Source organism: Silurus meridionalis, chromosome 3 (assembly GCF_014805685.1).
Source record: "Silurus meridionalis isolate SWU-2019-XX chromosome 3, ASM1480568v1, whole genome shotgun sequence".
NCBI lineage: Eukaryota > Metazoa > Chordata > Actinopteri > Siluriformes > Siluridae > Silurus > Silurus meridionalis.
Window position 1 is genome coordinate 28438416 of NC_060886.1, and position 6083 is coordinate 28444498.

Here is a 6083-nt window from a genome sequence, read left to right on the forward strand (position 1 = left end):
AGTTTTACAGCTACACAATTTAGTTGATGTTCATATTTACACACACACACTTTGTATACAGCGCTGAAATTTTTTGCAAAACAGTGCAAATCAGATTTTCTCTGGTTTTCTATTGACAGGTATTTGAAGAAAAAAAAAACTCTTTTAGAGCATTTATTTGCAGAAGTATATAAAATAAATATTATGGATTATAAGATTATAGGAATTATACACATATATAAATATTATAAATATATATACATTATAAATCTAAAATTAGAATCTAATTATAATATTATAATATAAAATTGTCATAAATTCAATTACTCCTTAATGAAGGAAAAATATCATATATATAAATATATAAACATATAAATAAAAAAGAATTTACTGTGCTGTATTTTCAGGTTAAGATCCTTCTATTCATACCTTATAAAAACCAGGTTTCTATAATATTATAATGATTATAATAAATAAAAACATCAATATATATTAGACATTTATGGTGGATCTAGAGCTGTTCCTGTGAAACCTGGCAGTAAAGCAGGAATAAATCAATGGAAATGACAAAACACATAAACTACTAAACGAAAGAACAGCGCAAACCCAGTGTACATTCACACACACTTTTCTTCAAGTTCAGACCTGGTTGGTTTGAATAAAACATTTGTAGGTCACAGGTAAATGTAATTGAAGCAGGTCTCGATTATGGGAACATCTCACACACACACACACACACACACGCACGCACAAACATACCTTCTATGCATTTTATGAACCTTACATATACACCCATTTTAGTAATCATGATAAAAAATACTCCCACCTTTCTATTCTTTATAATAGCAGTGGAAAATACAGCGTCATTCCCCGAATAAACATATGTTGCTCTAAATAATTACTGGTTAAGATCTCTGAAGGATTCCAAAGTAGAACACGCTACTAACTATAGCAAGGGGGTTCGTAATTACGACATCGTAAGTGGGAAATAGGAGCAAACCAGAAGCATGTGAAGAGAGTAGCAAAATGTCAGGAGTCCAAAATAAACAAAAGACACACACACACACACACACACACAGAGTATAGGGTATAATTTGTGTCTATCTCACAGATCAGCTTTAAAGGTTTTCTGAGGAAACACAAGATACATAAAACCTTAGATTGTACCCAAAACCTATTTTTGAATATGTGCTTTTAATATCGGGATAATCAGAAATATTAATATATATATTTAGGATATAATTTAATATAATAAATAAATAAATAAATAATAAATAAATAATATTTAAAAAAAATTTAGTTTTATATATATATATATATATATATATATATATATATATATATATATATATATATATATATATATATATATATATAATATTAAAATATATATATATAATATTTTTGTATTATATAATAAGATAAGGTTAAGACTTTTTTTGGGGGGGGTGAGAATGTGAAATATGTTGGCCATACATCGAAATAATTCTTGAACTTCAAGGAGTTTATAATAAAAGAGTTTGTTAGCTGTTACTACATACAAGATGTTACTTACATTTGACATTTTATGACAATGAAGAAAAATTGGGCATATTATTAAACTTCAGACCCCATCAATACAATTCTTCCTAGTTTCTCCATCTCCATTTCAACTTTTCTTTGTTGAACTATACAAGCAAAAGCATTGGGTCTGGAAAAGCGTAGAGGTAGCAAAATTCAATTGAAAAAGTAATATGCAAAATAGCAATGAAACAATCAAATGGAAATGTATTTTAATTGACATGTTCCATTAGCATCTGTGCAAAATGTAAATCACACCGATTTTAAACGCTTTATAGGTTGCAAAAATGAAAATGTATTACGCACACTGATTCGATATGTGGAACATGTCCAAGCAGAAATGGGATCATTGAAACGTTATTTGTCCTAGAACACTTTGGGTCGCATTTTTAGCATAAAATATTTGTAGCAAAATTCGGTGTGTTTTTCAAAATGCATTCTTAACCAAAGGTATAGCAAAATGGTGATTTAAATGTTTTTTTAAAAGCAATGACTCTCACACTAAGAGACCCAAACCTGTTCCAGCATGATAATGTCTCTGTCCAGAAAGCATGCTCCATCAGCTCCATGAAGATATATATATATATATATATATATATATATATATATATAAAATCTTGATTGGCTTGCTATAAACACTATTAAACTCCGCCGGCCTCCTCAACCTCACCTACATAATTACTTCACTAAAACCCTTGTAGCTGATTGAAATCTCAAATCTCCACAAGCACACTCCAAAATCTACTGGAACATCTTCCCAGAAGAGTGGAGAATATTATAACAGGACTAAATGTAAAATGGGATGTTCAAAAAATCACAGAAATCTTAGGGTTAGGTGTCCACAAATGTTGGTCCATATAGTGTCTGAACCTCATTTAAGAGGCAACCTGGTTTAGAGCTGAAATATCCTGGTACTAATCATGATTCCATCAATCTTTACAAGATGCCTGAACCGCTGGCTACAAAACACATCACATAAACATGTCCAGATTGTACACTGATGTTCAGGCTTTAGTGTTTTATAAGATGCTCTCAGGAACGGTTTCTTTATTCGTGTAGCTACCAAACATGGACACATCAACAACACTGTGTAACTGGAAAATTGTCTGTAAATCTCTGGGCTGTTTTTTTTGCACTACTTTAACCTCGTCCTCATGACGTAGGAACTCTTTCAGACCTGCAGAGGTCCCAAATCAGCACACAGTATTTTCCATTCACTGATTTGTGCAATTTAACAACCATCTAAACAACCAAAACTCTCGGATTTATATCCCATATACGCAAAACAAATATTAATTATCAGTAGCAGGCCGTACGTTTTACACCCAGGCCTTTAGGTGCATCCTGCCTAAACGCAATCTGATTGGTTAATGCAATTTTTTATTTCACAATTTACAAAATTTTTTCTCGGAATTCCGACTTGAAAAGTTGGTATATAAATTATATATATATGGGGGGGAGTCGGAATTGCGAGAGGTCAAATAGAATAGAATAGCCTTTATTTGTCACATATACATCACAGCACAGTGACATTTGTTCTTCACATATCCCAGCTTGCTCAGAAGTTGGGGTCAGAGCGCAGGGTCGGCCATGATACGCCGCCCCTGGAGCACAGAGTGTTAAGGGCCTCAATCAAGGGCCCAACAGTGGCAGCTTGGTGATGCTGCGGCTTGAACCCCTGACCATCCAATCAGTAACTCAGCGCCTTAACCATTGAGCTCCCACTCCCCCAAAATGCCTGAATCGTCCTGGAACAAGTCAAATGATCCAAGTTAACGTTCTGGAAAGCAGCGAAGAAAACCCAAATACTGGAAGACTTTTCACTGATTGGTCGGGGGCCCGCATCGGCTTTTCTCCACTCGAGAGTTCAGGGTTCACCTCGTTGTCACGAACGCAAAGAAATAATCCTCACATTTTTCCGAACGCAGGGTCTCCAACAACCTTTTTCTATCTCTTTTCAATTTGAAGCACAGGAATAGGGAATGCGTCCACTGCAGTGCAGTTAGGGTTTATAAATTATTCCTTTAATTCGTTCTGCTGCTATAAACGACTTATTCCAGTATGTAGTAATAATAAATAATGAAAGGGACACGGTCACGTGGATTTGCGGATTCACACATGATATAACAGTGTCGCTGGGTTATTAGTGGAAGTTTAACTGACGTGAGTGCTGTTTGTCTTGTTTTATGAATAACACACACACACACACACACACACACACACACACACACACACACACACACACACACACACACACACATACGCATACACTATGGAACAAATAGGGGCCCCAATGCCATTTTGTCTGCCAGCTCCCCAAGGTGCCCATTCTGTCAGGCAGCAAGAGTGCTGCAGTAATGTCTACTGGAGCACAACAGGGATCTCCCTACTGATACAACACTTCCAAGCTACACACACACACACACACACACACACACACACACACACACACAGACAAGTTCCTGTGCATCCATATCTACAAGTCTCTATTGCATCATCTTTACAGACTAAACAAAAAACAGACTTTTTTGCAAACTGGAAAATCGCATTGAGTCAAGTTTTCCCTAAAACATTCCCTAAGGCTCAGAGACAGGAAGATTGTTCTGCTGCATTGGATTAAAGATCACATGAAAGGACGTTTGGGACAACAAAGACCCGTGGTGGAACTGTCTGTCCAGCCAATCCAGAAACTTGCAGAATGTCCACTGAATATTCCTCCACTGATGTGGGATTTTTAGCAGTTGAGGGCCTTTCTCAAGGGCCCAGAAGTGGTACTTGGTAGTGCTGTGGGATTTGAAGTTACAATCATCTGATCAGAAGTCAAAGATCTACCACTTTCGTGGACGCTCAAGCTTTTCAAAGCAAAAAAACTCTTGGTGATCGCTTAACCATTAGGGGGCGGTTCTAGAGAATTCTACTTAAAATATGATTGGCTACCTTGGTTTTAAAACGAATGTTGATTGGTTTAGGGAATTCAGGGATGCTCAGGGATGAATATAAGCCCTTAAAACCCTTGAGGCAGACCGAAGAGACGGATTACTTGTCACCTAGAACTAGAGCCAAGGATATCTTTTTGTCTGATTAATCTTTTCTAATGTATTATAATAATTAGATATAATATTCGTAGGACTGGAGGTCAGCAGATCCTTCAGAATCCTGGGTTACATTAAGGCTTATACCACAAAGCCTTCATTTAACTTGATATTACAAGAGTCATGTAGGATAATATTTCGTTATTACTGATAACTACACACACACACACACACACATATGGCCCATCATATTAATAACTCTATACCGTTTTAATAATGCATAGACTGTATAAAAAGCTACCAGTTTTTCTCCAAATAGCTGTTTTGTTCTCATCAGGCCACAGAACTCATAATTTCAACAGACGTTCCGTGTGCATGCTTCGTATAATTGAATCTGTAGAAGCATTTATCCGGGGCGTACCACAATAATGGTTTGTGGGGATGCAGGATCAAATATCTGCTGTAAACCTTGGGAAGCATTTTTGCTGTGTAACATCTTCCATCGTCTTTAATTGCGCATTTGATCACGTAGAGCAGGTCGCATTTTTGTGAGCACATGGGTTTCTTCTGGGGTCTCAGGTTTCGTTATGACTATGCCTGTAGGTGGATTGATAAGTGTATGTGTGTGTGTGTGTGTGTGTGTGTGTGTGTGTGTGTGTGTGTGTGTTTTAGAGAGCGCATGATCAGAATCACAATCAGAAATAGCTTTATTACCAAGTATGTTTACTCACACAAGGAATTTGACTTGGCAACCAGAGCTTCCAGTGCAGGAGACGTACAGATGTAATATAACAAAATATAAGTAAAACAGACAATTAAATAATGCACTATATACAGAAGTAGAAATATTGTACAGATCTTATTTAAAAGTGTGTCAGTTATCATGGACAATGTCTAGTTATGAGTATTTTAATTGTTCATGCTGATTATAGCCTGCGGAAAACAACTGTTTTTGTTCCTGGCTGTTCTGGTGGTCGGTGCTCTGTAGCGCCAACCAGAAGGCAACAGTTCAAAGAGAGAGTGGGCTGGGTTTGTGAGGTCCAAAGTGATTTTCTTAGCCCTTTTCTCCACTCTAGAGGAGTGGATATCTTGGAGATTGGAAAGTGGGGCACCTATAATCCTCTCAGCAGTCCTGACAGTCCACTGTAGCCTCTTGATGTCTGATTTGGTAGCTGAACCAAACCAGACAGTTATAGATGTACACAGGACAGACTCAAATGATGGCCGAGTAGAACTGTTTCAGCAGCTCCCGTGGCAGGTTGCATTTCCTCAGATGCCATGTGAGACTCCAGCGTCCCATCATGGGTGTTCCTGCTTTATGTATGAATAAGCTTGAGATCACTGAAAGTTTTTAAATGTAGCGCCTTTTCAGAATGAATACAGTCACTCAGACACAGGGTAAAGAGGCAAAAGACACTATAGGGGCTAAATAGTAATGGCTAATGCTAATCTCTTTTACTTCTTTTCTTGTTGTATCTTCCAGGTTGAGGCTCCTTATCAAGACTTGTATAG